Source organism: Passer domesticus, chromosome 22, assembly GCF_036417665.1.
Source record: "Passer domesticus isolate bPasDom1 chromosome 22, bPasDom1.hap1, whole genome shotgun sequence".
Lineage (NCBI taxonomy): Eukaryota > Metazoa > Chordata > Aves > Passeriformes > Passeridae > Passer > Passer domesticus.
In genome coordinates this window covers 2,624,295-2,641,914 of record NC_087495.1, presented here as the reverse complement: position 1 = coordinate 2,641,914, position 17,620 = coordinate 2,624,295, and positions in this window count along the sequence as shown.

The window sequence follows — 17,620 nt, the reverse complement described above, 5'->3', positions numbered from 1 at the left end:
CTATGTATGAGAGTGTGTGTCCATGTGAGAGTGTGAGAGTGAGAGAATGAGGGTGAGAGTGTGTGAGAGAGTGTGAGAGTGTGTGTGTGTGTGTGAGAGAGAGTGTGAGTGAGTGAGTGTGAGAGTGTGAGACAGTGAGAGAGACAGTGTGAGTATGAGAGAATGAGTGTGAGAGTGTGAGTGATGGTGTGTGTGAGAGTGTGTGAGTGAGTGTGTGTCCATGAGTGTGAATGTATGTGAGTGTGTGTGTGTGAGAGTGAAAGAATGAGTGTGAGTGAGAGTGTGAGTGTGGCAGTGTGTGTGTGTGTGACTGTGTGTGAATGTGAGTGTGAGAGCATGTGTATGTGTGTGTGAGAGTGAGTGTGTGTGTGAGAGTGAGTGTGACTGAGTGTGAGTGTGTGTGTCTGTGTGTCTGAGTGTGTCTGTGTCTGTGTGTTGATGTCTCTGTGACAGTGAGTCTGAGAGCATGTCTGTGTGTCCATGTGTGAGTGTAAGTGTCCATGTGTCCGTGTGTCTGTGTCTCTGAGTGTGTTTGAGTGTCCGTGTGTCTGTGTGTGTGAGACAGTGTGAGAATGTCTGTGTGAGAGTGTGTCCATGTGTCTGAGTGTGTCTGTGTGTCCGTGTCTGCATCTGTGTGTGTGTCTGTTGTGTGTCTGTGTGAGTGTGCAGGTGTGTGTGTCACCACGCACACGTGTGTCTGTGTGTGTCCGTGTCACCTGCACACACGTGTGTCAGTGTGTGCAAACACAGACCCACGTGCGGCTGCACACGTGGCAGGGGTGGGGGGTGAGTGTCACTGTGAGTGTGAGTGCAGGTGAGTGTGAGTGTGAGTGTGAGTGTGCACAGCTCTGTGTGTCACTGTGTGTGCACAGCTCTGTGTGTGTCACTGTGGGTGTGTGTCTTTGCACATTTCTGTACGTGTGAGTGTGCAAGGGGCTGTGTGCCTGGGTACGTGCTGCAAGGTTTGCACACCTGCTGAGTGTGCAACGGGTGTGTCTGTGTGCACACGAGGGGAGCACGGCTGTACATCAGTGCACACCCGCACCCTAAACTCCCATTTTCCCCCAAAATTCATATTTAAAAATCCTTTAAGATCGCTGAAATCCTGAAAAGTGGATGGAAAATGCAATTCCCTTGTTGTTCCTCTTAAAAAAATGTATTGTGAAAATGTTGGGGAAAGTGATCAAAAAAATGAAAAAAACTGTCCTTAAAGTGAAAAAATGCACAAAAAAGTACACCAAAATTGAACAAAATGGGGGGAAAACTTTAAAAAAACTTTAATAAAAAAGAAAGGAAAAATAAAGTTCAGAAATGTACTAAAAAAAAAATTTAAAAGCCTGGGGGAAAAAAGCAGAAAATGCAAAGAAAAGACACCAAAAGAGCAAATCCCAAAAACACCAGAAAGGCAAAACTGCAAATCGCACTAAAAAAACCAGAAAGACCAACATAAATATTGATTTTCTTTCCTAAAGCTGCCGGACTTTGCCCAGATCTGGCCATTGCGGGCCATCCCTCCCGCGGCACCCCCGGATCCCCCCCAGCCCTTTCCCCCTGCCCGTCCCCGGCTCCCGCCGGCTTTTGCCGACTCGGCGCTCCCGGGACCCTCCGGGAATGCTGATGGAGGGAAACGGCCGGACGGGCTAATCCCGGCGGGACCGAGGGGCTGCGGCGGATTTAGGGGGATTTGCTGCGGGAAAAGGGTTAAAATAACACCGGGGAGGGCGGCGGGGGGCCCGGGGCACCGGGATGGGCTCGGCGTGCCGGGGGCCCGGGGCTGGCGGGGACCGAGGCACGAGGTGGGCTCGGGGGTCACCTGGCAGGTGGGATCAGGCTCCAGGGGCTGTGGTTCTGGTGGAATCCCACTGGGATGGGCTCAGGGGGTCCCAGTTGTGCCCAGGACAGGTGGCAGGGGTGGGATCAGTCACCCCATGAGCTGCATTTCTTGTGGAGACCCACCAGGATGGGCTCAGAGGGTTCCCCTGTGTGTGTGGGGTCAGCCTCTCCATGGGCTGTGGTTCTGGTGGAATCCCACCAGGATGGGCTCAGCCATCCCAGGGGTCCAGGTTGGGCTGGGGATCGAGGCACAAGGTGGGCTTGGGGGCTTCACCTGGGCACAGGTGGGATCAGCACCTCCGTGGGTTGTGGTTCTGGTGGAATCCCACAGGGATGGGCTCAGGGGGTCCCACTTGTGCCCAGGACAGGTGGCAGGGGTGGGATCAGCCTCTCCAAGGGCTGTGGTTCTAGGTGGAATCCCACCAGGATGGGCTCAGCCATTCCAGGGGTCCAGGTTGGGCTGGGGATCAAGGCACAAGGTGGGCTCAGGGGTTTCACCTGTGCCCAGGTGGGATCAGCCACTCCGTGGGCTGTGGTTCTGGTGGAATCCCACAGGGATGGGCTCAGGGGGTTCACCTGTGCCCAGGTGGGATCAGCTTCTCCGTGGGCTACAGTTCTGGTGGAATCCCACAGGGATGGGCTCAGGGGGTCCCAGCGCTGCTGGAGGATCTGGACAAAGGGGTGGGATCAGCCTTTCCAAGGGACTGGGGTTCCCTTGAGGATAAAGGATCATAGAGGATGGGCTCAGCCTTTCCCTGGACCCGGGGTTCTGCTGGGGATGAGGGATCAGGGGGTGGGCTCAGCCTTTCCATGGATCCTGTCCGTGTGGAGAGCAGGAACAAAGGATGGGCTCAGCCTCCATCCTCGCCCCCTTCCCCAGCAGGGATCTGGGCTCTGACACCCCCACGCCCACCCCAGGGAGGTGTCCCTGAGCTCCCACTCCCAGCAGAGGAGGAAATCCGGGCTCCCCTCCTCACCCCTGTCACCCCTGACGGGCTCTTATCTCACGGCCTCTCCCATCCCGACCCAGTGCCACCCTCAGGAGCATCGGGGACACGCAAGCCCTGGTGACACACTGCATTTGGGGAGGGGATTTGGACCCTGCTCCCGTTTTTCCAGGCAAAGTTCAGGCTGGGATCGCCTTTCCAGGGATGTTTTTTTGGGAAATAAAGCTGGCCTCAGGATGGGTCGTGGGAGAGAATTTGGCTTCACTGGGACTTGATGCTGTAAACCAAAAGTCCTGGATTATCCCTTAGAATATGGGGAAACCAAAGAATTTGTCCCCCCACACTGAACATCCTTGGGATGGAGTTAATCCACTCGAGGGGAGAATTTATTTCAGCATTCCCAGTGTCCTCCAACCTGCCTGAGACCCAAGAAGCTTTACAATATTTCCTTGAGCCAAAAAGCTGGGGTTTATCCTTTTAAAGTCCAGCCAAAAATCCCCAAAAACGGGATATCTGGACATCCACCATCCCAATTCCTCCAAATCCCCAAAAAAATTACAGGAAAAAACATGCGGGAGTGCGTAATTCCAGGACAACAGCCCCAGCCCCCAACAGCTGGACCAGCTGCCAACATCTGCCCAGCTCTACATCCCGCTGATCCCACCAGCATTCCATGAACTCGGTGTTTTTTACAGCTGAGGCTCTTTGGAGGGGTTGAGCGGGGTTGGGTCACCTGGGAAGCCTCAGCCCGGGTGATCAAACTGAGGATAAAGTCCATCCGGAAATAGGATTTGTCATAAAATTGGGTTGGGTAACACTGACACAGCTTCCCCAGGGAATTCAGCCTTGCTTAGAGTGCCCTGGCTTGGCTTTTCCATCGGGATTTTGAGCTGCTCCTGTAAGATTTTTTGGCCCTTTATCTGGGGGATGCTCCTGGAGCCTCCTGGTCCAGCTCTAGGGATGGAACAGAGCTCCTGAATATCCTTAATATTTGGATTTAACAGCTGGAGCTCCTTGGATTTCACTTTTTATCCTTAAACCTGGATTAGTTAAACCCCAGCATTAGTAAAACTGGGATTAAAGTGTATTAAACCCTCCAGTCGTTGGGTTAAAGTGGAATGGAGAAAAGTTTCATGACTAAAAAAAACCAGGAATCCAAATAGAACCAATTATTATAATTTAATGTATTCCAATCAATAAATAAAACGTCTTCCAGCCCAGGCAGCGACTTCCCTGTCCCAAACTGACCCGGTTTTGTTGGCTTTTCACTCAACAAACACAATAAAGATGGGAAAACAAAGGGAATTTCTCGTTTATCCATGAAAAGGGGAAAGTTACCCCCCAGTCCTGGCTCTTCCAAAGGCGAGGTTTCCATTCCATCCCTTATTTTGCATTTTTAGGGCACCACAACATGGATGAAAACATGGGGAGAAAAGAGGTCGGGGCTAAAAATAACCGTGTGAGTCACGGGCAGCACCAGGAGCGTTGTGCCAGAGCAGAAACCCATGAGAGGAGAAGAGGGAAAAAATCCATTTTCCCTTCGGCTTCACACGCTCATGCATGAGGATTCCTAGTCCTTCTCCAAGAAAAAAGAAAAAGAGGGATTTATGGTTATTTCTATAAATATATATATTTAATCCCACTTTTCCCTTTCCATAAAACTACCTTGGGTTTCCCAAAGAACACCTAAAACAGCAGAAAAAGGGGATTTTTCCCCCTTTTCCATGGTATTATGATGAGTTAATTCTGATTTGCCTATGATTTTCCCCTTGGGGAGGTATTTGTGAAGTCAAAGGCTGTTAATGGCAATAATTAATGATTAATGATAGTAAGTGGATAATGGCCACTCCCGTGGCTTCGTTTACAGGGATTATTCCTTTTTTTAAATTTCGGATTAATTATTTGGTTTTATTTCATCCCTTTGCCGTGGTGTACAGGATGCCATGGGGGATTTTTTTGGGGAGAGTTGCTGAGGTTTTGGGATCCAGTCACTGGGATTTTCTCTACCTGGGGAAGAAAAGGGTGGAACAGGGGGGAAAAATAGATGGATTACCAAAAAAAAAAGGTGGAATAGGGAGAAAATTGGTGGAATAGGGAGAAAACACAAAAGAACAGGGAGAAAAAAGGTGGAATAGTGAGGGGGAAAAAGTGAGACAGGGACAAAAAAGGTGGAATAGGGAGAAGAGGTGGAACATAAACTTTGAAAAGGTGGAATTGAAGGAAAATAAGAGTGGAATGAAAATAAGTGGAAAAGGGAGAAAAAAGTGGGAAAGGGAGAAAATGGGTGGAACAGAGCGATAAAAAGGTGGAATCAGGAGAAAAATGAGAGGACTAGAGACAAAAAAAGGATGGAACAGAGAGTGAAAAAAAGGGTGGGACTGAGAAAAAACGTTGGATAGGAGAGAATAAAGGCGGAATAAGGAGAGAAAAAAAGGTGTAATAGGGAGAAAATGGGTGTAACACTGTGAAAATCGGTTGGAAGAGAAAGAAAAAAGGTGAAACTCGGGGGGTGGGGGGGGGAAATAATGGATCAGCGACAAGAGGGGCGGAATTGGGCCGTTTTTCCCTATTTCTGCCTCTCCCGGCACATTCCCAAGGTCCCAGCCCTTGTGGGAATCCTGCAGGGGGGATTGGGTGTGACAGAACCCCCGGCACCCCAAAAGATCAGCGGCCCCGCTCCGGCACCCCCGTCCCGCTGGGAATCCCCCACGGCTGCTCGGATTTAGGAATTTTCCAGGTTTGGGGGGGATTTTGCAGCCGCCGTTCAGAGCATCCCGCGGAGAATCCGGGGTTTGCTCCCAGAGGGATGAATTTCTTTACAGGCGGATTTTGGTCTTCCCGTCCCATATTCCCTGCCAGGCTTGGGAAAACACTAAATCCTGATTTTTTTTTTTTTTTTTTTTTTCACTGCAAATAACCGAATTTGCCGAATGTCAGGCGTTCTGACAATCCTGGAGGGATCCTCCTTTCCCCCTTGGCATCCCTGGAATGCCCGACCATTCATGAGGAAAAGGGCTGGAGGCGGAATTTGGGGTGAATTTTAGGGGATTTGGAGTCAGAGGCCCCACAAATATCGGCTTGGAGGGTGGGAACGCTGCCGGGGGGCACAGGCTGGGGTGTTCCACCCATCCCACCGCGGATGGAGAAGGAGATGCCACGCTTTGGGATGCTCCATTTTCCATTAATTAATTTAATAACGATTTTCCTCGTGCTGCACGAGGCACATTTCACCCCCTGGGCCCACCGATGGCGTGTGGGTGCAGGTGCCTTTGGCATCCCAAGCTGGGAAACGCTCGGAAGGGAAAGCAAAGCCCCCAAATCCTCATTTCTCCCGTGAAAAGTCCCTGGGGCTGCAGACAAGACGGGCTTTGCCTCCCCAGCGCCCGCTGCCCGATTCCCAGTTTGGGCGCTGGGAATGGGTCGGAGCAGGCTCCATGGGCAATTCCCGCCCCGCAGGAAGGAGGATTAATCCCCATTACCTAATTAACTGCCTGAATAATAATGAGTCAGGTATTTGTGTGTCATCAGCCCTCGGCTGCAGGGACATGTCGGAGACAGCGAACGCGGCTCAGCAAATCCAGGAGATAAAATTCCTCCCATCCCCATTTTCCCGGGTGGGAGCAGCCCCCAGGACGCTGCAGCTCAACTTTTTGGGATCGTTGTCCTTCCAGGATGGGCGGTTTTATTTGGGGGATATCGTATTTCCAGGAAAATTAAATTCAAATTTTTTTAGGACTGTTGTTCTCCCAGGATGACACGATTTGATTTTTGGGGGATATCACTCTCCCAGCATGACTAGTTTTTATTTTTGCGGGGCCACCCATCCTCCCAGAATGAAACAACTTGGGGTTTTTTTCAGGAATGTTGCCCTCCCGAAGTGATGCAATTTAAATTTGTGGGGGCAATATGAATTTTTGGGGAGCGTCGCTCTCCCAGCAGCAGGCAGTTTGAATTCTGAGTGGGTCATAGCCCACCCAGGACGACACAATTTGAAAATTTGGAGGGATAACACCCAGCCAGGCTTATGGAATTTGATTTTGGGGGGGTCATTATCCACCCAGGATAATGCAATTCTGTTTTGGGGGACATCACCCATCCAGGATAGTGGAATTCGAATTTTGGGGGATTATCATCATTCCAGGACCATGTAAATTGATTTGTGGGGGGGCAGCATTTATGTCCCACGAGGATGAACTTCGATTTTTGCAGGGATATATCCCAGCCAGGACAATCCAGTGGGATTTCTGGGGGGGTTATCACCCTCCCACCATGGTGAAAACTGATTTTTGGGGGGTCCAGTGGATTCCCAGGACAGCGTAATTCACTTTTGTGGGGATCGTTATCCTCCCAGGATGATGCAATTGGATGTTTTGGGGATCATCACCTCCCAGGATAACACAATTCAGTTCTGTGGGAGTGGGGAAGGGGGTTTATCAGCATTCCAGGATGATGCAATCTGATTTTTTGGGGGAATAGCACCCACCCAGGACAATGCAATTTGATTTTTGTGAGGTTCTCCCAACACCCCTCCACCTTCCAGAGCCTCACCCGCCCTCTCCATAACCCCATTCCCCAAACTCATGATTCAGCAACTCCCAAAAAACCCAGGAGGCAGATGACAAACTCCTTTCCAAGTGGGAGAAGAAGAAAAGCCACGCCGACGGCTCGCTTCCAAAAAAATCTCCAAACCTCCCCAAAAACACCTTATAAATAATCTGGAATAAAAGGTTGGATCAACTTTTTTTTATTTTTTAGATTTTATTGCTGGTTTCGTTGCTGCTGCCACTGTTGTTGTCAGCATCAATGGGAGCGACAACACAGCTCTTGCAACTCTTTCCTTGTGGATTTGGGGATGTTCTCCCTGTTTTTGGGGGTGATACAAAGCTGTTGGACGAAAGAGAGGGAAAATACTCCCAAAAACTCTGCCCTGGGTGGATTTTCTGGCGGTGCTGGGTCACCATCCCCCTGCTTCTCCCAATTAAAAGAATTAAGGGAAGGAAATTGGAAATGTGGCTCCTGCTGCCCCTCGTCGGGAGCAATTAAATCCCGTGGGTTAATGAGCAGGATTTAATGAGGAAAAGGGAAAGGCTCCACTCATTAGATGGAAGTGGAGACAACAGAGTGGGGGGCTCAGACCCCCCAGAAATGGGGGCTGGTGGGGAGGGTCTGGCTGTGGAAAAGGGGATCAATGCTCTCTGCCATGAAATTCCCATATTTGGGGTTTTTCCCAGCTGGATTTGGCCGAGGAGATGCCGAGAGACTTTTTGTGTCATATCCCGGCATTCTGCAGGTTTGAGGATTTCAAACCCAAATTTGAGGCTCAGAGGGGTCTGGAATTCACTGACGGCCAAACAGGCTCTGGTATCTCTCCAGGTGGATTTTCCTTCCCCATTCCCAGGGAGGTAAATGGGATGGGGGCAGGTAAAAGCCCTGAGGAGCTGCCAAAGGACTCGGCCAGCTCTATCCCAAATATCCCCTGCTGGAATCCAAATGCAAAGAGCTCTCAGAACTTAAACCTGTAAACCAAAACTTAGAATTAAACACAAGATTTAATCTGAAGCCTTAGGAAATACTTCCAAGCTTAAGCACTGAAAGGGAAAATGTAGGTTTATAGTTTAAACAGAGGCATGTTAAGTTAAATAAAAGAAAGTTTAAAGTTTTAGAGTTTAAAATATAGAAAAAAAAATAAAGTAGACACAAAAGTCAACAAAGAGATTAAAATACAGTACTGTAAGTTTATATGTCAGAACATAATTAACTTTAAAGAAAATTTACACTGTAAGTCCATAAAATATTTAAAGATTAAGTCAAAAATGTGAATATCTTTATTAACAGTGCTTTGTTAGTCAATAACTCCTTAAAAATTGTTGTAACTAAAAGTCTTGTAACCTTCTGAACCACACTGTAACAATGCAAACCAAACTCACCCTTCCTACCTATGTAAAAAATGAGAAAATAAACCACATGCTCAAAAACAGCCCAGAAGTCCCACCTCTAACTCCTTCAAAACTCCTTCAAAACCCCCACAGCCCCCTGCACCTTGATCCCACACCGTCCAGTCCTCCTCACACCCGTGTGAGCCTCTCCTCCCAGCTTCCCTTCCCACGCAATCCGGTGCAATCCCACAGAATTCCCTGCAATCCCAGTGGGATCTAATGCAATCCCATGCAGTCCTGTGGATTCACCTGATGAAACGCCGTGCAATCCCATCAACAATCCCGTTCAGTCATCCCAAGGAATCCCATTCAGCCACCCCATGGGATCCCATTCAATCTCCTCATGGGATCCCATTCCATCTCCCCAAGGAATCCCATTCCATCACCCCATGGGATCCCATTCCATCTCCCCATGGGATCCCATTCCATGTCCCCATGGGATCCCATTCAATCACCCCAAGGGATCCCATGCAATTCCATGGAATCCCATGCAATCCCATACAATCACCACAAGGAATCCTATTTAATAACTTGCAACCATCCCATGCAATTATCCCGTGCAATTCCCGTGTCATCCACGCAATCCCAGGCAAGATGATGAAATTGCATGCAGCCATCCCATGAAATCCCATGTTATTCCCGTGCAGTTCCCATGCAATCCCAAAATCCAGCCCCCCCGGGCAGCAGCCCTGCAGCATCCTGAGGAGAGGGCAAAGCCCCCAGCATTCCTTTTAGCACCGAATTCTTTGCATAAGGAGGAGATAGGGAAAAGCTGGAAAAGTGCTTCCCAGCACGTCCCGGCACGCTGGGGAACCGGCCCGGCTGCAACCAGCCCAGGGGGTGCCCAGAACATCCCATAAAGCCTGAAACAGCCCCATCGGGCTTCCCTGGGGGCTTCAAGGCACAGGTTTGGGAGTATTTTGAGCAGTGAGTGCAGGATGGATCCAGATTTTGGGGATGTCAAAGCGAGGTCACCCCGGATCTTGCTGGGGCTTGCCCATTCCCACGCAGCCACTTTGATCCCTTCTGCACTTTTCAGCCTCTGAAATTCCTGTGGTTTTTGAATTTCACTCTGTGTTCCCCAACCTGGGATTTCAGATGGATTTTTTCCCTCTTTTCCGCATTTCCTGGGGCATTGAGGGGAATCAGCGTTTTTGGGCTTCACCCCATTTCCCATGGATCTCCCAAAAATGTGGGTCAGCTAAAAAAGCTCTCCCTTCCCACGTCCAAGGTCAAATCCTGGCAACACCCTCCCAAAACTGCTGCAGCCAGAGCTGCTGGGACCTGCCCTGCTTGGCCACCAGAACCCCAAAATTTGGGGGGTGGGGTCAGGTCAGGGCTTGTTGCCGCGTGTTGCAGGAGTCGAGGCTGGCCCAGGAAGAGTTGCTCTGGATCCAGGTGAAGATCAGGACCTGGACAGGCACCATTTCCCAGTGGGAATGGGAGGGGGGACTTGGGGGATAAAGGAGATTGGGGTGAAGGACGTCCATGGGGTGAAGAACAGCCATGGGGTGAAGAAGAACATCCATGGGGGGGATGAAGAACAGCCATGGGGGGATGAAGGACAGCCATGGGGTGAAGAACACCCATGGGGTGAAGGATATCTGTGGGATCAAGGAATCTGCAGAGTGAAGGACATCCATGGTGTCAAGGACATCCACGGGGTGAAGAACACCTGTGGAGTGAAGGAAATTTGGGGAATGGAGAACACCTGCAGGGTAAAGGACCTCCGTGGGGTGAAGGACACGTGTGGGCAATGAAGGACATTCCACGGAGGAATGAAAGATGTTCCACGGGGTGACAATGGGCAGATGTCCTGCACTGGGGTCCTGCACTGGGGACAGGTCACTGTGGGCTGGGGTTGGATTTTGGGTGAGGCCCCAGCCGGGGTCCAGCAGCGCTTCCAGGCTGTGGGAGCAGCAGGAGCAGCAGGAGCAGCAGTAGGAGCAGGAGCAGGAGAAGCAGGAGCAGGAGCAGCAGGAGCAGCAGCAGTAGGAGCAGGAGCAGGAGAAGCAGCAGCAGGAGCAGGAGCAGGAGCAGGAGCAGGAGCAGCAGCAGTAGGAGCAGGAGCAGGAGCAGCAGGAGCAGCAGCAGTAGGAGCAGGAGCAGGACCAGGACCAGGACCAGGACCAGGAGAAGCAGCAATAGGAGCAGGAGCAGCAATAGGAGCAGGAGCAGCAGGAGCAGGAGCAGCAGCAGCAGGAGCAGCAGGAGCAGGAGAAGCAGGAGCAGGAGCAGCAGGAGCAGGAGAAGCAGCAATAGGAGCAGGAGCAGGAGCAGCAGCAGCAGGAGCAGGAGCAGCAGGAGCAGGAGCAGGAGCAGCAGGAGCAGGAGCAGGAGCAGCAGGAGCAGGAGCAGGAGCAGCAGGAGCAGGAGCAGGAGCAGGAGCAGGAGCAGCAGCAGTAGGAGCAGGAGCAGGAGCAGGAGCAGCAGGAGCAGTTCCTTCCTCATTCCAAGCCCTTGCACAAGGGCGGGGTGGGCGTGTGCCGGCCTGACACGGGCGATGGGCACGGTCTTGCCCGGGAGCTGCCTCCTCCCTACCTCCTCATCCCCTCTTTGCCCACTTTTTTGGGATGCTCCGGAGCTGGATGATCGACAAAATCCCCCAGTATTGGGGAGCAGCATCACGTCCCAGCCCTTTTCCCAGGTCACGCTCGTGGCACAACCACTGGGCTGAGGCGTCTCCCAGCCCCTGCATCCCCACCATCCCTGCATCCCACCTGCTCACTCAGGAGCCAGACTTAGGGAATTTGCTCCCAAAAACCCTCTCAAATGTTGCTGCCAGCCCCCAAGGCGTGGGTGGCAGTGCCGGGAGCTCACCCAGCCCGAGGCCCTTTTTGGGGGGTGGGTTTTGAAGTTTCCTTCCTCCGAGGCAGCCAGAGGAGAACGGGAGCGCTGGGGGCTCCGGGGGGAGTCGAGCGTGGGGCTGGCTGCCCCACAGCCCCTTCACACTCCCTTTGCACACTCCCTGCTCACACTCACTCACTCCCTGCTCACACTCACCCCTCTGTGCACTCACTCTCCACGCGCTCACCTCGGGCTGAGCTCGCTCCCTTGGCACACTCACTGCCATTGCACACCTCTTCCCTTGCACACTCCTTCCCTGGCTGCCCTGCCCACACTCCCTCCCTTTGCACACCTGCTCCCCGTGCACACTGCACACTCACGAGCCCCTTCCATGCTTGTTCCTTTTGGAAGTTTGCTCCCCTGGAGCACTGGTTCCCTTTGCACACCTGTCTCTTTGCACTCTTGTCCTTTTGCACACTTATTTCCATGTGTTTTTTCCAACGTGCCCTTGCACTCTCAGTCCCTTTCCCAATCTGTGCTCACTCTCCTTGCACACTCATTCCCCTTCCACTCTCACTCCATCTGCTTGTGCACTCCCCTTGCACACTCAGGCCTTCTGCAGCTTGGTGCCCTTCTGGGATTGTTCCCCTTGCACACTCACTCCTTTCTACACCTGCTCCTTGTGCACGCTCACTTCCCTTGCTCATTTCTCTCCTTCATACATGTTCTCCCCTTGCACACTCCCCATTCCCCCCTGCACCCCCCTTCCCTTGCACACCCCCTGCCTTGCACACCTGCCGCTCACAAAGAGCCACGAGGCCGAACAAACCCAGGGGAAGATTTATTCCCTTTGCCTCCAGAATTCCCAACCCTCCCTCCCCCAAAGGCAGGATCGGGGGGCTCGGCCCCGACCCCCAGGCCCAGAGCTGGGTTTGGCCCCTGTGCTGTGGAATTCCCCATTTGGGGTCTCTCTGACAAATCCCAATTTGGGTCCCTCTGCCAAATCCCATATTTAGGGTCCCCCTGCCAAATCCAAATTTGGGGTCCCTGCGACAAATTCTAATCTAGGTCCCTCTGCCAATCCCCAATTTGGGGTCCCTCTGACCAATTCCAGGTTCAGGGTCCCTCTGACCAATCCCAATTTGGGGTCTCTCTGCCAAATCCCAATTTGGGGTCCCTGTGACAAATCCCAATTTAGGTCCCCCTGCCAAATCCCAATTTGGGGTCCCTCTGACCAATCCCCAGTTTGGGTCCCCCTGCCAAATTCCAATTTGGGGTCCCCCTGCCAAATCCCCAGTTTGGGGTCTCTCTGACCAATCCCAATTTAGGGTCCCCCTGCCAAATCCCCAGTTTGGGGTCCCTGTGACAATCCCAGTTTGGGTCCCCCTGGCAGGCCCGAGCCCCTTTCCCACGGGCTGGCCCCCCCAGGGTTATTTTCGCTGCCCCCCGCGGTGGGAGCTTTTCTCTCTCTTCCCTTCCCCTGCCCAAGGTTTCCTCCCAGCTTCCTGGCCCGCCTGTTTATTCCCAAATCCCAGATTTCTTTGTTTGCCCAGCAGTAATTTTCCATCGAGTCTCCAAACCTGTGAATTCTCACATTGCCCACCTGAAAAATCCCCGTCCCAGTGAATAAAACCATCAATTTTGTGGGGTTTGTAGGCACAAACCCTCATTTATTTTCCCTCCAAGTCCTGAAAATTCGCTTCCCCAGGTGGGAAAATAAATTTGGAAGAAAGAACAAAAATATGAAGCGATAATACACACATTTCTGCATGGAGGATCCTGCCCAGCCAATCAAACTTTCCAAAAATTTGGGAGAAATTATCATTTTGCATCCATCAAAAAATGGATTGACATCAGGATCTGGGGCAGCAGGGAACGGTGGAAGGGTTTTATTTCTGGGTCTGAGGACTTGGAGAGGTGTTTTCCCTATGGAGAATCCTGAGGATGCTGCTTTGGGATGAGCCCGGGGCTGGCAGCCAGGTGGAAGGAGGGGCTGAGATCCTCAGACACATTAATATTTAAAATATAAATAAAATATTTATTATTGATTCATATATAGGGGAATGTGGGTGGGTTTGGCATTAAGAAGCTGCAAAATTGGATGTAAATATGTCAGGTTAAATTCTCAGGTTAATTGGGATTTTTTTCACAAGAAAGACACAATAAAACACATGGACAGAGGTTTTGGGGTCTTTTTTGCAATAAAAGCTGAAAAAAACATAAATATATATTTAAAAATACATATAAGGTGAGTTGAGGTGGTTTTTCCACTAGGGCATTGCAAGATTAGATAAAAAACATATTTTGAGGGTATTTGTGAGTTAGAAAGCCATGAAAGTCTATAGAAAAATATATAAGAAGGATATGAGGGTCCTTTTTGCACTAGAAAATTGTAAAATTAAATACAAATATAGAGAGGGTTTGTGGTGGGGTTGCAGCAGAAGGCCGTAAATTATACATAAATTTAAATATATGGAGTGTTTGGAGTCTTTTTTGTGTTAGGAAGACACAAAAATGTATTAAAAAATAATGAAATATCAGAGATTAGGAGCCTTTTTCACTAGAAAGTTGCAAATTTATATCTATATTTAACATATGAGATAAAAATAGCATTAATATGTCACATAAATATAATATTAATCTAATAATAATATGAATACAATATTAATTCACTGGGATATGTTGTACAATTAATATATAATTATATATTATAATATGGTGTGATAAAATAGTAATGTAATAGAGGATAATAAAGATAATAAAGATATAAAAAATGTATAATAAGATATAATACAGAAGATTATAATAGACTAGAATAGAACAGAACAGAACAGAATTCTTATCCATATTTCAATATGAATATAATATTGCCTAAAGATGACTAAAATAAACAGAATTAATAACATATACTCCATAAAAACTCCCAAAACTCCGCATTTTAATCTCTCAAATCCCATGGAAAAACCTCTTCATCCTTTACTCTCTTTTCCCAAGAAAAGTGGAGCAAAACCTCCCAGCTGGGAGAGGGGTGAGCCCACGCCCCCGACAGCCCCAGCCCTGAGTGCTCAGCTCCCTCTGAGGTGATTTTGGGGCGGATTTTCCATCAGTTTTTCAAAATTTCCCCTCTAAGTCCCTGTGATAGGGAGAAACTCTGATTTTTTTTAGCTTATTTTCCACAATTTTTCCAAATTTTCGCCCTTTAAATTCCACCAATGGGGAGAAATTACTTTTTAGGGTGGATTTTCTGTGCCTTAGGAAGGTTTGATCCCTGGATTGAGCAGCCTGGAGAGGGGCTGAGACCTCACAAACTCCTGGAACCCACCCTGAGCCCTCAAATCCCACTGGAGTTTTCATATTTTTGGGAAAACTTTCCAGAGTTTTCCCAAATTTCCCCTTTAAATAGCGCTGAGGAGCAAACTGTGACTTTGCAGGTGAAGATTGCCCAAATTTCTTTCCAATATTTCCCCCTTAGATCCCACTGAGGAGGGAAACTGTGACTTTTGGAGTGGCTTCCCCATCATTTTTTTCCCAAACCTTCCCCTTAGACACCACAAAGAAGGGAAATTGTGAATTTTGGGGGCGGATTTCCAAACTTTCACCCAGATTTCCCTCTGAGGCTCCACCGAGGGGAGGAATTGTGATTTCTGGGGGATCATTTTCCAGCACCTGGGAGAGCCCATCTATGGATGAAGGTTTTTTGGGAGGTGCCTCCAGCATCCCTCCAGCCGTGGGTACCACAGGTGATGCGGGCAGGGATGCAGGAGCCTCAGCATCCTCCCAAATCCCCAAACCTGCCCCTTTTTTTTTAGGGAAAAGCCTTTTCTGAGGAGTTGAATCCACGATGGAATTTTTTCCCAGGTATTTTTGGGCTCTGATTCCCCGCCCAGGCTGATGCTGCCTGCGTGGGTTGTTTTCCTCTTCCCGGAACAGCTGGAGAACAAACTAAAAAAAAATAATAAAATAAAAAGCAATCAAATCAAACCCGCCTGGGGCCATTCCCGGGGCAGGAAAATTCCAGAAAGCTGGTGGGGGGAGGCGAAAAAAAGTGTTTATTTAATTTAGGAAACGCAAAAAAACCCCTCCCGGTGCTGTTGAGGGCGGGATGTGGCTTTGTGGGGGGAACAAAGGGCCGGGAACCCCCGCGGGGAGGAGGAAGAGGAGGAGGAGGAGGAGGAAAAGGAGGAAAAGAGGAGGAAGGAGAGGAGGAAGAAGAGCAGGAGGAGCTGTGAGCGCTCCTGACCCGCTCCCGCTCCGGGTCCTGCCCTGCCCGGAATTCCCTTCCCAGCAAAGGGAAGCGCGGGGAAAGAATAAATCGAATTAATGGAATTCTTGTGCTGGGCTCCGTTTGACATCCTGGGGTTTAATGTGCTCGGAGCTGGGGTTCTTTTAGTTCAATTCTTAAGGTTAATTATTTTCTATGTTTTTATTTAAATATTAATATATTTCTGGATTTTTTTTTAAATATTCCATAGATTTATTGTTTTGGAGGTTTTTAGCTTTATATTGCTTTTAATCTGTTAATAATTTTTTATTATTTGAAATTTTATTTCTTTTCTTAATATTAGTTTATTTATCATTCATTTTTTCCTTTTTCTGGATTTGTACTCGTAATTTTTCTATTAGCTTTTTTATTAATTTTTGTATTCTTTTATTTTGTATAATGAATTTTTATATTCTTTTGGATTTAAGTCACATTTTAAATTCTTTTTAATTCCTATTCTTTTATTTTTACACTTTATTCCTATATCTTCTCATTTTTATACTCTTTTTAATTTCCATTCTTTTTCCTTTTTATCCATTTTGCTACCTTATTTGTCCATTTTTATTTGTAATTAATTTATTATCCCTTTACTCTGCATTATTTTGGAGTTTTATTATTTTATACTTCTTTTTAAATTATTTTCTTTTGTTCCGCCTTTAGTTCCTTCTTTTTACATTTACATTATTTTATCCTTCTTTTCTGGCTTTATTTTCCCAATATTTCACTTTTCTTCTTTTATCTCCTTATTCCCATTTTTACCCTCCTGCATTTTCCTTGGGTTTTTTTCCAATATTTTCATTTCCCTTCATTATCTTTTACACTCTTTGACTTCCGTATCATTTTCCTTCTCTAGTCCTTCATTTTCAGATTAGTTATTATCTTTCCGCCTTTGTTCTGCCACTAGAACACTGAATTTTACCTTTTCCCAAACACTTTTCAGGACATCCAGGTTTAAAGGGGCATTTTCCATCTTCCACTTCCAACCCTGGAAATACGACCTATCGAGTTTAATAAAACATGGGGGGAAATCCAGTGAAAAACCCATTTAAACCAGTAAAAGAAACACTTCCCACATAAATAAAATTATCATTAATTGTTGTTGTTGCTGTTCTTATTTATTTTTATTTTTATTTTTATTTTTATTTTTAATTTTATTTTTATTTTTATATTTCTACTCCAGAGAGTGGATCCCTGCCTGATGGGGGGTGGAACACAAAGGGGTTTGGGGGGCACAGGCAGGGGATGGTTATTTTAGGATTTATCTTTGAACCAGATGAAAAATTCTGGAGGATGAAGAGATGGAACTCTGTGGGGACCCCCCTAGGCTGCAAAAATTGATTTATTGGGGAAAGCTGGGCTGAGAAAGTGAATTTTTTGAAGACTCCAATGGTGCAGAATGGACAAATCTGGTGGGGGGCCCTGAGGTGGAAACTGGCTGCTCAAATGAGTCCTGATCCACAATTCTCCTCCCCAAATGTGAGAAAAGGCCCATGCTCCAAAAATGGGGTTCCAAGGTTGCAAAAAGACACCTCAGGCTCCCTAAAAGGGATACCAGAGTCCCTAAAAAGGGTCCCAGGTTTAAAGAAAAGGAGCCCTGCTTCACTAAAAGGGCCCCAAAACTTAAGGGCAGTTCCAAAGGTTCCCTAAAAAGGATCCCAGGTTCCCAAAAAGGGGTCCCAGGTCTGCAAAAAGCCCCCCCAAATCCAAGGAAAGACACCCCAGATTCCCAGGATGGGGCTCAGTGTTTGCACCAGTGGGGTCCTGCTTTCCAAAAGCATTCCCAAGCTTCCACAACATTTACTGGGGGGCACAGTGCTGTAAAAATTGATTTATTGGGGAAAGTCGGGCTGGAAAAG